The following is an 18,757-nucleotide window of genomic DNA, read 5'->3' as shown; positions in this document are numbered from 1 at the left end:
CTAACTCTTATATGGGAAGAAGCAGTAAAAATTTGATCAATTCCTATTCATTTTTTCATATCACTTGTTATTTTGTCCGCTTCCATTATTTGTCCCTCCCTGTTTCTTTTCTAGAATCCTAATCTGTTTGGTCATTGCCCATACAGAATCTATTCTATGTCTTTCAGCATCTTTGCTACTATTTTATGAATCTTCCAGTTCTACTACATCCTTTCTAAAATGTGGCATAATATTCAAGAAGTGGAAGTGTCAATCATTTAAAATGGCATGGCGATGTTTTTATTTTGTTTTCTATTTTTTCTCTAATAACTCCTAACGTTAATATGCTTTTTGATTACTCTAAAAGTGTTTTCATAGTTATCCATTATAGCTTCACAAGCTCTCTTCTGCACTGTTTTCTCCTGTTTTGCAAAATTTTACATTTATCTACATTACTCTCAACTTCCTATTGTTACCCTTCAGACTATCACATTCTTCCTACACGTCCTCATCCCTTTACCCAGTAAAACTGACTGGGAGCTGAAATTCATCACTGCGAAAATCAAAAAATCACTAAAAAAAAAAAGTATTAATAGCAGAATGAGGTTTACACATGTAATATGACATGGGAATTTTGAGAGCTAGTTTCAATCACACTGAAATGACAAATTAAAATATTAAGATTCCTGGGCTGCTGAGGATACCAGTATTCCTTCTTACAGAAGCCTTGGTGCAAAGATGGGCAACAAGAAACTTGGATAATCAGCTTAAGCCAGGCTTATAGAGCTTCAAAGTTACTTTGTCCAGCTCCACCAAGCCCCTCACTCTGTAGCAGATAGAAGGATGGTCATAGATATGGACTCTACACAGGGCTCGCACTTTATCTGGGCTTCCCACTCCACTAGAAGCCTTGACAAAAATAGTCTTATTGCCAAGGATTTTGTGGAAAAGAGAAAAAGTCCTGTGAAATTCCTGACCAGTCTTATTATTCAGCCCACTAAGCATAAAATTAAATCTAGGAGGTGGCCATTAACTCTCAGGGACAGGGTAATCTGGCTTTATTTTATTAAAAACAGGAAAACACAGTGGATATTTATACATAGACTATTCTTGCTTCTGTACTAAATGTCAATATAGGAATGTGGCCAGTAGTCATTTCAAAGAACAGAAAGCATCATGACTGACTGTGGGAAGGTAATATAATTTGACACTTAAAAATAATAACTCATTATAAATTCATAAGAATTGTCAATAGCATCACAATGACTCACTGAGGCACATAACTCATTATCATGACCTAAATATAAAGGAAGTAGGAATGGCTCTTCTGAAGAGAAAAGATGAAAGTATCCTAAGAGAGGAAACCTACCAGTGGTGAAGTTTGAGGAAGTCTGCACAGTAACATATATATTTTTTAAATGCTAAGCTATTTTGTTAATTTCCATGCAATAATAAAGCCTAACCACAGGAAGGGCATGAATTCTGGACTCTGCCTTGTGTATAGAGAATCCTGGGAAACATGCCTGCTCACACAGTGTTACTAATAATAACATAAATTATGAAAGCTGACAGAATTTTTGTAGCTAATGCACATGCTCTTTGCACTCTGCACTTTCTTCAGCTTAGACAATGCATAAACATAGATCAGTTTTTGGTTTCTGCTGTTCACGCACCAGCACAATGTTGTGATTTGGGATCAAAGCATTGCAGGAAAATGTTAAAATGTAAAGAAGAAAAGGTTAAAAAAAGAAAGACCAATAATCTCTTAGAATTAAATTAAATTTTCTGTTGACAGCACATTCTTGTAAAATCCCCTTCTTTAATGGAAAATGTAAATATCTAAATAATGCAAAATTTAAATATTTGTCCAATGGCTTTCATAATCTCATTACTTAGGACAGTCATCACTCTTCATGATGTTTCTGATAAACAAAAATTCATTTCTGTTTCCTTGTAGGAAAGAGAGACATATTTTTAAACTGAGATCTCAAGCTCCAGACAGATTTATGAAAACATGTGATAAAAAAATGGTTTGCTTGTCTTTGTCTGAGCTCAAAAGCAAGAGAATTAGCAGATACAAAATGAATTTTCTGAATCAGTTCTGTGTCTTACCAGGGTTTTGAATGTTTAAGTCATATTTTTATGCACCATCACTAAAATACAGCTTTTAAAAATAAATATGGAGCATTTTGTGTTCAGAAATTTGAGCTTTTATTCTAGGGGGTTAACCTTCTCTAGAACAGTTAATAGAACTGTATTTGGGAACTAGGCATTGATTTTAATGAATGCAGCTGGCTATGGTAAATGTAAATCTGTAGGAGTGCTATATAAAATAGAAAAGGTAGAGCTGAACTTTGACAGCTGTGATTTAAAGAATTTTATTATAGATTCTTCAAATTCTTATGTATCATATGCTGCAGAATATTTCAGATTCTTTTTAATGGGTATTGTCAATGCAAATAAGGTTACAATGTCTTAATAGAGGCTTTGCATATGCATATTACTTGCATATTTGGTGCAGAAGGAAATGCCATAGATTTGTTTTTGGATGCTGATCATGGGAGCTGGAGTTGCTTCTCTATGGCAAAACATTTTCCTTAATAATTTAAAACCATGCATTATCCTCTGATTACTCTTTTTGCAAAAGCTGGCCAGACTTAAGAGTTTCTCAGGCTGCTGTATTCCTCTCTACTTTCTGCCCTTCTTTGAGATATGAATAGCTATCACTGAAATACATGATTTTTTTTTCTCATATCCTGCCAAGGGAGGTCTCTACTGTGCTCAGCAATGTGTAGTATTTAAACGAATCCTTCCCTGCAGGAAGCAATAACACTAGAAATGATTAAAACAAAACCTAAAATGTCACCTTAGACTAATGAAATTCCATCATCAAGTAATACAGAGCTGACACTTCCGTGAGACGCTTTAAAACTCAGATTAAGAAGAGAAAATTAAATTTGAAATGGAGAGGAAACAAAAACAGCTCCTCTTTCCCCTGCAAGGGTTGAATACAGTGTGCTGATTATTCTCATAAAAGCGGATCTCACATATAGTAACCCTAACTCAGCATAAAGAACAACTAACAACGTCGCTTTAGAAGGCTAGTGATGTTATCTATTATTGCAGGAAAAATGCAGATTTTGACATTAAAATGAAAAGAATTGTAGATTAGATTGATTTAAATTTCAGCTATCTGAGGAGCTTCACCTTTCAGATTCTAATGAGCTAGTATCCTCGTATCTTAAAAAGTAAAATATCTGTCCGTCTTGGAACTGATCTGTAGCCTCCCTCACATGCCCGCCCTGTAGGAAGAGAGTCAAAGAACTGCCTTACTAGCTCAACCTACTGAGTATGCTCCTCGGGTTTCCCATCTCTGAGAGCGGGCAGTACAAAATGCTTCAGTGGCAAGTATAAAAACCCTGCACAGATGGCAGTTATAAAATAACCTGTGCATAGGAGAGCTTTCCTTCTAAATTTATCTAATTATATACCAATGCTTGCTTGGAAACACAAGGGTTTGTAGCTTTTAAATGCAATTCTCTAAAGCTTCGGGTTTGAGCTCTTTTGAATGGTCACAGTATCAGGGAAGACCCTCTGCCCCTGTGTCAGAGGTCCGGCTCCTGCCCTCGGTGGTACGTTGTAGTGGTGAACGCCAGAGCCCAGCTGCTTTTTGGGAGGCCGGCAGTGCTGAGAGAGGTTCCCTGGCTTCGGGGAAGCACAGATGTGAGAGCACAGCACTGGGGAACTGTTGCCATGAGCTGCAGCTTCCTTGAATAAGGAGTTTTAAGTCTCCTCTAGGGGCACTCCTGCACCACTGAACAGTACTACATTTGGCTGTGCAAGACTGCGAAAAAATATATTTATAATGTTTAGGCTGAATCCTTAGATTGGGATCTTCAGCTGCTTTTAGGATCAAATAGAAATGGGACCTTCAGCTCCGACAGTCCCTGCACACCGCAGCATTTCTCTCTCATCTGCTCAGCTGCATGTGAGAGTTCAGATGTAATTTTGCGCTGGGCACTGAGCCAGTCTCTGGGACACTGAGAGAAGGGATAGTTCAGGGCTGCTCTTTTACCTCTTTCATCGCTGCCGAGTCTTCATATCAGAAAGAAACCGATCATCCAGCGTGGAGGCTGCCAGCAGCTCCCTCTCTCTCGTTTTTTCTGCAGCAGAGCCCGAGGGGGCTGCCAGCAGTTCAGGCGGCCCCGCAGCCCGGTTGCTCGGCGGCCCCTGGGCGCCCACCCCCTTGCCCGCAGAGCATAGCTGTGAATTCCCTGAGGCGAGCGCGCCCTCGCACACGCGCGGATCGCTACGGCCGCAGCTGCAGCGCAATACAGAGATCTAGCAGGCTGCTGCGTAGAAGCAGAGGTGTTACCGTACTGGGTCAGGTCATGCAACCGTGAAGTCCGCTATCTTGCCTTAAGCAAAGGCCGATACCTGATGTTTCAAAGGAAGCCCAAAGTGCCTAACAACGTAACTGGAGAAGTGGGTATGGGAGAAGACACGGGATTATTTTATTGGCTCTGCTAGCCTCATGAAATAAAAGAATAGTTACTTCTTTTATAGACTACGGAGCCGTGAGTCCCTTCTGTGTCAGAAGCTGGAGTCAAGAACGCTTCAGTAATAATGACAGGCTGTCTTTAATTGAACTGGGGAAAAAAACACATGCTGAGAGCCAGAGGATATATGTGCAGTTCAGTCTTAGTTTTCTATCTACCATCAATTAGTCTCTCACAGGTGTGAGTCTGGACAATGATTCATGAGGTCATGAATTTAGCCAGCTTTTTGTATGCAATTCAGATTCTAATATTTGATGCAATAATGTGTTCAGTCTGTGGACTAAAATGCAATGAAGAACAGTGTTTCCTCCTACCAACAACCATGAGAATTGTTGCTCCCTTCTCTTTCCCACCTGCATTAAAATACTTGTACCTAGCTTCAAATAGAGATTTACTTCTTGTGTTTTAGCTTCTGTGGTCTGCTTCATACGATCATGAAGCAAAAAGAAGGAGAAAGCTCCGAGATGATAACCTGGCTGATAGCACAATTCTGTCCTGTCCGTTCAGCAGCTTCCCACACACAACTAAAACAAATTTCCTAAGGGTCTTAAACATATTAACCCTGAAGAGCTTTACATATATTTTCTACCTCTGCTAAACTGCAAATCACCACATTCTCACAAAGTGTAGGTACTATTTAAATTGTTTCTTGCTTCAAGGTTTTTAATGAGAGGAGTATCTGATACAGTGGGATCTTTTTTTTTTTTTTTTTGATAAATCTAATCTACGTAACTGTTGGGCAGGAGAAAAAGGATGTTTTTACTTGAGGATCATATATCATAATTTATCATTGCAAAGGAAAAAAGCACTCAAATATAATAATAAATAATGAATCGTTTGTGCACCAAAGGCAAATCTGATGGTCGTCACAATCCACTGTAATGGCTTGTGTAAGCAGATCTGCCCGTGCCAAAATCCTTTATTTTTGTAAAATGAATCAGTTGCTCAAATGGCAGTGTACACCTGCAGAGAAGACCATGCAGCAGGGCACTGGGCCATAGAAAACAATGAACCTAAGAGAAAAGCAAGCTTTACTGAGTGCAGTGTGGGAGAGACCTGAGCAAAGGATAGGACTTCTAAGTGTCAGCTATGCCACTGATTTGCTGTGAGATTTTGGACAAGTTACTTAATTCCTGTCTCTACCCTACTATCTTGTGTTTCTGAAGCAAAAAATAGTCTACATATTCTACAAATTTAAATAGTTAAAATTTAAATGCTGATTTAGATTTACTAAAAAAGTCTGTAAATTATAGTATTTGGTTAAGATAACAATCAAGGCACCTTTCTGAATTTTTGGAGTAGCAGCCAGATGATAGGGCTAGAAAATACTTGGCTCTTGCACAGAAAAGGCACATTTCAGGGACATGCTTAGCTTCCCTTATAGCCAAATGTTTGAGATTGGTAAAGATTATATGCCACTAAGCAACTAGCTAGAAAAATACCAATAATGAAAACAGGAGGACTGCAGTTGAATGTAAGTGTGGTCTTTCCCCTCAGAGTATTACACAGAGGTAGCTCCAAATCAAGCATGATATGTGTACAGTTTTGTTGAATGTTTCAGGAACGCAATCTGTAGACCAGTAATTTCAGTGAAAAGTTGCAGGATGACAACACCAGAGAGGCTTTAATGGGGAGGACACTTAGACAAATATCTAAAATCTGCATCCTTTCAGATAAGGGAACTCTTTTCAGACATTTACTATAGTGTTATTACTTTTGATTAACGTCTCAGATAATTGCACGTTTGCCCCCTTAAATATTTTGTAGTAGACATTAGTTTTAAGAGATTAGTTATTCAATTTCATGAAATGAATAAATAGCCTTTGGTATCAGTAGTGTGGGTGGCTGTTCAGATCCCTAAGGTATAAGAGGACATGTTCATTCTCTTTCTGTCGAGTACGGGCAGACCCATATATTATATAGTGGGACCTTAGACATGCAAGCCACACATCCAAGAAAGAGGGCTCTCCATGCTATCTTAGAGTACTACTTCAATTCTATGAGATATATAGTATATCTGATCTTTTTTTAATTCTCTTTTCATCCTTACTGCTAGAGGCTGCCTGAATCAGCAGCCTTTGGGACGGACTCTGAAAAGTTCTCTTCTTAAAACTCAACTAATTTTAAATATTGTATCAGCCTAACAAAACTTTTCTTTAGTAGTCGGGTCAAGTGATACACAGAGAAAAAGAAAAAGTGCACCAGTCCCTGCTATCTACCTCCAGTTAAACTCTCCTACTTATCACAAACAATCCTGCACCTGAATGACTTTTTCATACTGTTTCTACATGCAAATTGAAGGTATCTTAGTCTTTAGATACTTTTCTATATATCCCTTCCCTATTATAGTCTTCATAAGTCAGATTTTAAGACAGTGTACATTCATGTAAATATATGCTCTAACTTCATCCTGACTGCTGGTTTGCTTTGTGTAAGCCATGACAAGCTTGCATGAAAATCATGAGAGCTTAAAACAGTGCAACCACAAAATTTGAGCATGGGTAGTTCAGAAACCTGCTAGATACGCTCTGTTTTCAGTCTGGGAGGTTAGTTAAATTATTTTAAGCCAAGTCATTTTACTCTTGCTCATGTTTCATATTCTGCTTTTTTACTTTGATGTAAATATACTAAAAACAGAATGTATGCTTAGCATTTAAACAAATGAAATTCAGTAGAAAGTAACATGCAGACAGGCATTGCCTTGGCCAAACTAACAAACTTATTAAATTGCACACTGCTCAAGCTAGCACACTGTGCTGTTAACGTTGCTTCATTATATTTTATTGCTGATTGCAGGACTACTGCTATGGAACACTGTGTGTTCAGATAAAGCTCCTCTAAAGTAGCAATTTGTTGAAATACTGGAACCTTGATAAGGATGTACAAGTTAAGATAGCTTTAATGGGTTATAAAATCCTATAACTGTTCTTAGAAACATGTTCTAGTGATCACATAATTTTAAAAATAGTGATCTTTGTTGATTTTTTTTAGCTGTGACAGTTCTGATTGAATTGTATATGTTGATGATAAGAATAAAATGTTCTCTATGCATAATGTCATCTGATTTTCAAGGTTTCAGAAGGACAAAACGGTGGATGACAGATTTTAGTATGAAGTCTTTGGCAATGCAGGACCTAAAAGCAATGTTTCAGGAGGTCTTCTAAGTGCATGCTGAATCTTTGTCACAGTAAGCTCTTCATCTTTGTTGTGCTGCTGGATATCTTTTCAAATGAAACACAAAATCCAGAATCTGTAGTATTTTTGGACATAAGGATATCAATGATGTCACAGGAACTGTGTTTTAAAGAGGAACATAAAGAAAGATCTTCGATGTGATTTAATCTTAGACAAGTGACAGTGAAGTTTAGTATGCAGATCTTTGTTCTTTTGTTAGTGGACTTATTTTCCAAGGCTGTTCAGTCCAAACTTTGAACTAGGATTCAAAGATCTCTTTAACCGCTGTAACTAAAACACTGAGCAAACAAATTCTTTTCTTAAAATGTGAATTTTTCAGTCATGTAAGAGCATATCTTTGTCAATTCCACTAGATAAATGTGATGGAGACTTTCTTTAATAGTGGGGACTAGAACAGAATTGTCTCATGTTTGTGTCTGCTCTAATATAGCACGCTGCTAATTAGGAGAATGCTCTTTTGGTTCGCTGTGCAGAGATGAGCTTCATTTCAGTGAAGGCATAATCTTGGGTCCTTAATTTAAAAATAGGTATTGCAGGCATTCCACAGAGGAAAGCCCTTCAAAATGTCTCCTTGGATGCATAAGGTTTTGTGCATTAGTGATTAGCAGTGGAGCACAATTAGATTTCAAATGAATGGATTACATGTGACTACCCTCAAACAAAGCCAGACTAGGGTGACTCAGTAGGCAAGTGAGTGACTTTCCTCTGTCGAGGCCTTACTTCGAGTCCCTCCCTCTTTTTTAAGCCTGTGAGTCTGAGATATGTGTATGCTTTGTATGTTTATATCTATATGTATTAATCTCTCAGTTAACAACAGAATGGATAGTTAGCTGGCCTGAAGTCGTTGGCAGGATGAAATAGCATTTGTAGGATGTCATAATTTGTCTGGAACCCCACATTGCATCTTTGCAAAAAAGTATCTGAGGAACTGGTCTTAGTAGCTTTAAGGCATGATTATTCTATGAAATAGAAAATGGTAACGAAGACACTCATCTTCCCAATTCACTTCCTTTCCCCAGAAGCAATTGTTTCATTTGCAAAGCACTATACTCAAGTTGTTAAATCCTCTTAGGTCTCTCTCAGGTCTGTCTCAGAGGACTAGCTGTGGTTTCAGACCCTATGTATAAGTTTTAATTGTACAGTATAATTCCATTCTTTCTCAGGTGCATCATTTTTCTTATTTCTGTCTAGCATACAGCACTTGTGGGAACTTGAAAGGGAGGAGACTGAATTAGGGATAGATGTCAACAAAACATGCTTTGCTTTCTGACTTAGAAATAAGTGATTATTCAGCTGAATCCAAGATAATAAGTTTTAAAAGTCCAGAAAACTAACAGTAAATAAACAATAACAAGTCACAAAGAGTAACTCAGACTCAGATCCTTGGAAATAGGTAGATACCTTACTCCTATTTTAGGAATTAAAGATTTGATTACCATGACATATGTAGGTCTCAGCCCTTTCTTTCTCCAAGTATATATGCTTATCGGTAGCTGACCCACCAGAAAGTACTTATGAGAGAGATGCTGTGGATGTAGCTTTTAACAGGGATGAAGAAAAGAGATCTTGTAAAAATTAAACAAGATTGTACTTCTTTTCTTCTAAAAACATATGGCGTATAATGAACCTCTTGTTGGAAGAAGGCATTTTTCTAATGATCTTACTGGGATCAGAATTTCTTCCTTAGAACCTAATTTTAAATGATTTATTTTACATAGTGGTTTTGGGTTATCTTGTAGCATGGATAAAACTCTCTTGTAAGGTCTATAGAAATTAAATTGTTTAGATTTTTATCCCCAGGCTCTGTGAAAAGTATTTCCAGGCCTCTGAATTTTGTTATTGTCAAAAACACTGTGTACCTTTCAGTGTACTGCATAGCAGGCTATTGTTTGGTAAATTCTATTGGCAGGGTTTTTGGAATGGGAGAGGAGATGAAGAAAAAATAGAAAAAAAGAGTAGAAAGAATATTAAGAAGGCAACTTAAAAAAAAAGACATGACTTCTAATTAAATTTAAATTAAAAATCGGATTTCTCTGGCAAGCCCTATGTTTCTTGCATTGTCTACCTGCTTAGCTTTAAATTATAGATAAATCAGGTGGTCAAAGCAATAATTAACCATAAATCAAAAATTCTATTTCATTCATAATTATAAAAGAGCATTTTTCTTGCTTAGTTTGCTGGGGTGCAACCTTTTCCGTTGTGTTTTCACACCACATGAATCAATGGCACTAATGAGCCAGATATGGCTGTAGTAATTAACTCAGATGAGCTGCTACTTTTTTTTTTTTGACTCTTTATAGAAAAAGACTACATAACCATATGATCTTGAGTCAGGAAGCTGCTCTGCTGAGTTTCAAGATCAAATCAGCTTCAACTCAAGCTAAGTAATGACCCTCCCAGCATCTTTCAGCAGCAGGGTGCAAATTTATAATCTTCAGCATTGCAGCACAAAAGTTTTGCTTCATGTATTTCGGGAACAACTCCATTAGCTGTGGTATATGACTATTTTCTTCATCTGAGAGTTGCAACTAACAGCAAATTTGACACGCACCACTCAGCTTTGCTCTGAGTGAGCAAGTGGTAGGGAAAATAATCCCTAACCTGTTTACAAAATCAAAGTTTTAATTCTGCTTGACCATATTCATTCATTACTGTGCCAGCTTGCAGCAAAAATATGTGGCCATGTTTTATTAGTATGGAGAAGCACCTTTTACCATTGCAAACTATACTTCAGGTATAGTTTATTTACCCTGAAAGTGGTTATCCTCCAGACACCGAGATGGGGAGCAGAGACCACACAAAGTGACTTGCTTGACCATTCATCCAGTTCATACTGTGAATTTTGAAGCTCAAGGTCATGCATGTTCTGAGCAGTTTAAGAAAAACTTGTATATCTGACTAATGCTAGCCCAATCCACTTTTCCTATTCCTTATTATAGTCATTTATGTCACTGCATCTGTGAATTATCCCAACAGTAATAATTCATATAGGAACATTATGTACTGCTTGAGAAACCATGGGCAGAGAATTAGTACAGAACCTGGAGCCAGTTCAATATGTGAAGTATCCATTTATTCTGTCCAGTCTCTTATTCTCTTCCACTGCCCTTAATTCTTTCCCTAGATCTAAATATATAAGTTATTTAGACTATGCTTTTAGGTCTTCTTCTAAGTACTGGCAAATCTGTAGCTTGATTAACTTCTCTATCAGACCCATAAAATCTACACATTGCTACAGATTTTTATTTTAATTATTGTTGTACTTATTTATGTACTTATAATACTATGTATTTCTGTACATATTGTACTTTAATTATTATTGTACTTATTATTGTATTTATATTAATTATTATTGCCCAAGACAATCTGTGTATTAGCTCTGGGTAGCAAAGGCTGAAAGAATTAGGCTATGACATTTACATAATTTTTGTACAGTCCTGCTAGAATTTTGAAAGGCTTCATGCTACTCTCAAGGCCCAATCTTAAAAAAAACCACACCACACAAAGCAGATTAAATAATAAAAGCTTTTATTCATTGGAGGTATATTCTATATTTAATGAGGAAAAAAATGTGTCACAAACCTTTGACCTAATATTATTCAACGTCCATGGAGTCGCTCAAGTAATGAAAACGTGTATTCATGCTTCTCCGTCACGTGTCTGCACACTATGCCTATGCTCTACTATGCCACAGACAGCGCTCATGTTTCTCCATAGCATGTTTACACTTAACTCTTGAAGATTAATCATCACCACTGCTCAATACTGCAGGTGTCAGATACTATGGGTAGGTGATGATAAGGCCAAAAAAAAAAAAATCCCTGAAAGAATGGTGTGTTTGGTCAAGTGGCATTTTCATGTCCAGCAAACGTAGAGTCCTACCCTTTTAAGTGAATGAGAGTCATTTTCTTCTTGGTCAAATGTTGTGAATTACGCTGTAAGCTATAGTAAAACACACTTTTAAATATAATTCGGACAATAAACTTCAGGCCTTCAATCAGCAATAGATTAATTTTTGAAGTACAGTCTCTTGGCAAAGCCTTTTATAGTTTCCAGATTTTGCAAACAGCTGCTCTGAGTAACAAGAAAAATTCTATTAGCTCACATTTGCCTTTGAATGAATAAGAAAGGAATCAAAACATCAAAGATTATGGTTACCATTTTTGAATACAGTCCTGATAGTTTTGCACACTTTGTTCTAACTCGATTGAAGTGCATTCAGGCCTTATTAAGATCAAACATTCAAGATAATGGAAGGCTGTGATCTTCTCCAGTATATGTTGTTAACTCATGTTTAAAATGAATCTGTAATTTTAAACAGAAAGGAGAGATTTCTGTGTATTTCATATGAAAATGTAATGTTGTTAAGGTATATGGCACTTCCCTGAAGATAAAAATGGCAGAGAAACATGTAAAATGTATCATGACACATTTTTAAAGCATTAAAAATGTAATAGAAACTTATGGAAGGAATCGTTCTGATTCACTTTTGAAATCTCCTTAATCATTTCCTTGGTAAATGGCACATCAGTTGTCCTTGAGTGAGAAGTCTGGGCAAATAGGGGAGGTAAGAAGTGATCATTTGATTTCTGCCGTTCAAAACAACTGAACATGTAATACCTGATCATGAAAGTAAACCTGTGGTGGATTTAATATTATTTAGGGGACAGTAGGGGTTAGATGAAAAGAGAAAGCTTGAGCTTAGGACCTTTGAGTGCTGATCCTGAATTTGTTAGTTACTGATCATATAGCTTGGGCAAGTCATAATGCATCAGTGGTGCTAATAATCTCCACCATTTAGTGCCCTAATTCCAGAGAGAAGACTCACCAGTATTAAACACTGAATTCCTCATAATTGCCATCATTTAATCCACAGCTTCTAGAATCCTCTTTTGTTACAGAAATCCAATAGTCATCCTGAAGGACAGAGACATGAAAAGTTGTAGGGCAATTTTGTGACCCTTCTGTTGATAAAAATCAAACACTTTTGAGCAGTATGGCATTAAACATAATTTTTCTGTGAATGTAATGAACTAAATGCTATACATATTAAAAATGCCAATTTTCATCCCTGTATCTAACAACTGCTATTTTGTTAACAATGAACTAAGAGAGTGGTTACCCTTTTTGCTGTTTTTCTTTTAGTGTAAGTCCATTCATCCTCAATTGTCTGTCATCAGCACTTGGACAAAAATGTAGAATCAGGGAACTGAGAAATCTAAATCCATCTAAATGGATGCAGTGAGCCAGATCCTGTGCCAGTGAAGCTGCACTGATTTATACATGCTGTGGATTTGGCCTGTGAATTTTACTTTTGACAGTAAACAGTATTACAGCACAGTCAGGACTTTGTACAGACACTCTTCATGCTATCAAGCACTGGTTCAGCAGCCATAACTGCAATTAATTTTGTGTTGAATGACCTGATCCTCATGCATTGAACTGAACTGGAAACTGCTTCTTAAAAGAATGTCCCCAAATAGCAAAATTCAGTGTGTATTCAGAAAAGAGAACTTTTTTTTCTTTCCAGAGGGATGAAGAGTCAGATTACTGTAGTTGAAGTATAAAGCCTGGATCTTTGTAATTATTCATGTCACTGATGATTACTGCACCATATGCTGGGCAGAGTGACATGGCCTGTAACCTTCATATGGCATAAGGTCTTCTTAAGGCCTCTTCCTGGGATAGTATTGCTAGTTCATGCTAGTATGTGAGAGAAAGGAAACAATGAATGCCAAAAAAATCAGAAGTGGTCCCTTTGGAATTTGCACCCAGCTATAAACCTTATGTCGCCAATACAGGGAGATAAATTAAGTGAAAGTGTTGTTGTTGTAAAGGGAGTCGGCGTTAGTCCTGGCAGGTTACAAGGGAGCAAAGTAAAGGGACTGCCTGCTCAGAATCCATGAGCCAAGTTCGAGAAACAAAGAATTTCAAGAGGACAGTAGCAGAACTACACCAACTTTCAGGTGTAATGTCTGCTGTGGCTGCATTCGCTGTTCAGCAGCCACTAATGAAATTATTCTTTTCACTCCCTAGTACGTTCTTACTTTGCCTTTCAGTAAAAATTGGAAGATAAAGAATAGCAGTGAAGAGCAATTGAATTTAGTCTAGTAAGTGCCTTTCTCACTCTTAAGTACAGCTTGTTAAATTTCATTTTGAAAAATGAAGCTGTATTTAGTGTAAATGTGAGGGATCCTGGTGAGAAAAAAGCACCCTGAACCATTAAAAGAAAAAATCTGTGCTTTTTGCTGCTACATAATTTTTAAATGATTTAGCAATTTGTACTATGTTTAAGGAAAAAAAAAATCTGACAACTTTGACACCAAACTGCAGGTAAATGAAATTTTAAAAGGAGGATTTAGTACTCTTTAAGAAGGAAAAATGAAGTTTTAGATTATAAGCTCCTAACAGACCCCTAATTAAATTGAAAGGTGTCTTGCTATGCTACTTCAATATATTAAGGAGAGACTATTAAGGCTGTTTTGCTGACTGCAGTATACTGCAGTCCTGCTGTTTACATTGATGGGCTGCTTTGTGGAGCAACAGCAAACTCTACCTCTTTAAACAGTTGTAAAGAATTATGGTAAAATTTAATATACGTTTGTTCTCTTGTACTTGTAGTTACCTATAGAGAGGACTTTAAATCCCCATATTTGCCACAGAGCTTTAACTTGTTCCCATTCTAAGTAGAAAGGAAGCTTCAGTTGCTGAAGCTAGCCTAAAGAATAGATACTGAATTTTCATAAATTCTACCAGATGATGGCTACTTCCTTGTGGTATTTGTCTTCGTCTTAAAGAACAAGTAAGATAAGGCATGGCTATCTTTCTCCCAAGTAATCTCTCATTTTCTGGCTCACTGAAGACATCTATCAGGATAAGAGACACTGTCTAGCACATCTTTCTACAAGTACTGATAGATAGATTGAGTACCAGTATGCATATGTTACTGTCGAGTAAAGACTGTAAATTTTGGTCTCCTCATACTGGATACCAAGCTTGTTGTCTGTCCTGAAAAAGAGCCATTATGTCTCGGTCCCAAGACCGAGAACAATTCCATAATAGGAAGTTGTTCTTCCAGGCTAATCCTACAGCAGCTCTCTAGTGCTGTACTAACAGAAATACTGTTCTCTAGCATGATACAAGTAAATGAGAAATGCACTCCACTTGCAGTTAGGCCTTCTTTCCAAAATTCGCCTTCCAAAACAGTAGGGAAGTTTACCCTGCTGTTGTAGGTCAAATTTCAATGCAGATAAATATCCCATATTTCCAAAAATATGCCTTCAGTTTGAATTGAAGGCAGCAGTCTTCAGTATTTCTTGATATAACACAATACACTATAAAATAGCTACTATGCTTCTCTCTAGAAATAGCTGCTTTTTGGTGGATAAAAAGGTGACTGTGATACACTATATGTTGTTTGTCAGTGTAGGATTTAAAGCTCACAGGAAAACTTCTACATAAAAGTCACTACATAACTGTAAGCTATTATCACCTATTAGTGTAAAGCCTCCTAAAGCCCATATACCCCAGTTATAACACACTGTAAACGTCAGAGATAAGAACTTCTCTTGATTCATCACATGGCATGTCTGATACCTATTATTTCATAGCTACCATTGCAACCCTGTATTTCATGGTATTAAAGAATAAAAAAGCAAGAAAGAAAGACGACGACTTATCGTTTAGAAGAAAATCAAGTCATTGTTCATGATCTAAAACTAAATCCAGTCTTCTAATGTGCTATTACCCTCCTCAGCATTTCAGCAATCAGAACACAGATCTCCTTTATTGTTAAAACAAAAGGATTCATCTTATCTCTACCAGTTGGAGCCTATTTTATAGAAGCTACGTTTTCTTAGCGGTTAGTTATCTGAACCTCCCAATATTCCTCAAGAATAGGTCAGTCTAATTTAGAGGGTAACAAGGGTCCCAAACTTCAGCTGGACTAAAAGTCAGTCTGGTTTCATTGGCTTGAATGGAGCAATACCAGTTCACCCATGTAAGGATTAGATGAAGTTCTGCAGAATTATGAGGAAGAAAATTGCCTTCATACTTCTGGAATGGAAAGTATTAAAATGAAGAGAAGCCACAGGAATGTGCTGTGTATTTCATGTTTCTTTTCTCCTCAGAGCCATAGAAGAGCTCACATACAAACATTTTCGTTTTTCTGTCATCCTCTCCCTGATAGTGTCAGCTTTAGAGCTATGGCTCCAGTAGCATAGGAAGTTCTTAAATCCCTGCTTACTCCTTATCTCTGATACCCAGCAGCCCTCCTGTCTTCACTGAAATCCTTTTGAGATTTAGATCCCAGTCCAGAAATCAGGTCTAGTAAAAGACATTTCTGTGCTTCTGTGAAGTTCCACTGTGAGACTAAAGCCTTTATAGTCCTGGCAGTCTTCACTGGTTCTAGCTGCTACTGTTTTGTCAGCTCCTGAGCTTTCCTAAGTGTTGAGCATATGGACAGCAATGTGAATAAGCAAATGAAGATGTTTTTCCCAAGGTACTGGAACCCAGGTTTTGAGATCATTCTTACAGATTGAGGTTAGACATTGACAGCCAATTACTTGGTGATAGCCACCATTAGGCATGTTTGCACAAGTGGGTATAGCTAGAAACGTCAGCCAAATAGCAAAAGGTAGCCTACATTTAATTTTGTAAGCTTCTGTAAGACTGAATGGTCCACTATGTGGTGAAGATCTCCAAGGCAGAGTGGTGCTGGGGATATATACACTCACTGTACAACACTCGTATTTCAGTGCAACATTAGTGCTTACACTGGTAAGCACTTACAGTTATCATTGCTCATAGGCAGCCCTAAACCACATGAAACTGGTGTGAAATAGTCTGGTAAGAGAAGAGGGCCTGATGATGCCAAAAGGCTTCACCAGCATACTTTTGGGAGGGCTGCTTTATCAGTGTATTTGTCTACTTGAAGTGCTTAAATAATCCCCTTACTAATAACTGTCTGCAAATTGTTAATCTATTTATCATGCATCATACTGGAGTAGATGGTATGGAAAAGAATCAAAGAAAAAGTTGTCAACCAGAGAGATCTGGTTACATTAGTATTTGTCACTCAACTATATTTTTGATGTTCTCTGGCTTGAGCACTAACTGGAAGTTAAAAATTTAGAAAATACTTTTTTTGCTCTTATCTTGGTAGGAAAGAAATAGTTTTTTAGAAAGTGCTGATCTATAATTTACAAAGGATATTATGGATACATGTGTATACATAAATACCTGTGTTTGTGTTCAAACTTTGTTGGCTGCCTTGTATATGTTTTAATACTATCTTTAACTACATAATGAGATCATATTTTTCTCATAGGAACCCTGTGTAATTCACTGCACAGAATGAAAAGACAACCTGAAGTTAGTACTTGGGTATGTACCAGCAATGAGCTCCTTGGTTTTGTGACTGTTTGCTACTATAAGGTGTGCCAACTGCTTTAAAGCTACAAGTAGTTCTGTATAACCTTCGGTGAATATAGTGTAGCTATATCCCTAGCATGGAACATTTCATCTGTAAATGGCTAGAATTTTACCAAGTTGTAAGAAACTGGAAGTGGTGTTTTGTAATGGCAGATGTTGGACATCCTTAATAATAGGTAGTATCACTGCTGTCTGTAATAAATAGATTTGTACTGCTATACAAGTCAGCAAAGTAATGGAAAGCTTTACTGCAAACAGGCATATATATAGATCCTTGAATAGCATCAGCTATCAAATGTTTTCTGCTTTGAAGAGAGAATTTTCAAATATGTTTTGAACTCTGGATTCATTCTGTTGATATACATATTTGAAAGGATTTGAACTAGCAGTGTAAAGGCTTGGAATCTTTTAAGAATCCAATATAGTAATATCTTAATATTTTAAAATATAAAATTATTTTTGTTTCATAGCACGCTTTCACTTACATGAACTCTGTCTTTTTAGCTAGCTCAGTTATTCCTTTTCCTTTTATGTTGTGTGACAGTTTTAATTAAATGAAAATTAAATTTCCATCTCCATAAAAACTATCCTAAAAGAGTGGCATTAAAGCCCTCGTACTTACATCAACAATAATCTGCAGTTGGCTTTGTGTAGCAAATTCTTACTAACATATGAGATGGAGTCCTGCTTCCACTGAAATCAAAGCCAAAACTCCCATTGACTTCTGCAGGAGCTGTTTTTCCCCCCATGATTTTCTCTCATGGTCTGGTTAAAAATGGAAGTCTGTGGTCAGCTGATGAATACAGAATACTGTATCAGCACTTCAGAATCTGAATAGATGAACATGCAGACAGTATTTCTGATACTGGACATTTTATCTTATTGTTTAACTTGAAGCAGATAAATAGTACATCAATGAAACTGCTCATTTGCTTAAAAGGTATATGTTAACTTTTCCTACATCAATATGAATCTCATACTGATGTTATAGTACTTTGAATTAGGCTAATTATTTCAATAAATGGTCTATAAGGGGCCTACATAAAGAAAATATTCCGTCACATTAAGGTGTATTTGTCAGTTTACAAAACATGTCTATATGAAGTAATCTATTAGTTTTTTCTGTAAGACTTATCGTGGTGGACCTCTTCTCACTTTATCTTTATGATTCTTGGATTTATAGATGATGTGGATAGGAAGAAAATAACTCATGTAATTTGTCACTGCCTGTCACAAACTCCTTTGGAGCCTTTGAGTTTCACCCTGCTGCATTCAAAAGAGCTTTCTTTATTAATGCTAATTTTTCCATGCAGATCTGCATTATCAATTTGTGAATCAGTCTATATACTCTGTGGAGATATGCACTGCTGTGTTTTGGATATCCTGGAAAAACATACTGAAATCCATGATGCAGAAGCGTGCTAGTGCCTCAGTTCAAAGCTTGTAGAAACAGAGCGCTCCAGTGTTAGCAAGTTCCTTTGAAATTAACATTTAAATAAAATTAAAACAGTTCAAAGTGAAAATACATTATTATTTTTATTTACAGTGCTCAAGGTAGACAACACAGTTCAAAAATTCGAATTACTCATGTC

The 18,757-nt window shown here is 36.9% G+C and overlaps 1 protein-coding gene across 18 annotated transcripts in view; it reads left to right on the top strand.

Moving 5' to 3' along the window:
- LRRC4C (leucine rich repeat containing 4C) overlaps positions 1–18,757 on the top strand; it is a 551,925-nt gene that overhangs the window by 516,208 nt on the left and 16,960 nt on the right. For 3 of the 18 annotated variants that reach the window (XM_068945541.1, XM_068945536.1, XM_009682831.2), the window contains one exon: positions 17,062–17,117. The exons of the other annotated variants lie outside the window; for them this stretch is intronic. The gene's annotated coding sequence lies outside the window, so the exon portion shown is untranslated. The remainder of the gene's footprint in view (positions 1–17,061; positions 17,118–18,757) is intronic. 18 annotated transcript variants of the gene reach the window in all.

Source organism: Struthio camelus, chromosome 5 (genome assembly GCF_040807025.1).
Source record: "Struthio camelus isolate bStrCam1 chromosome 5, bStrCam1.hap1, whole genome shotgun sequence".
Taxonomy (NCBI): domain Eukaryota; kingdom Metazoa; phylum Chordata; class Aves; order Struthioniformes; family Struthionidae; genus Struthio; species Struthio camelus.
This window is presented reverse-complemented; position numbering and strand designations above follow the sequence as displayed.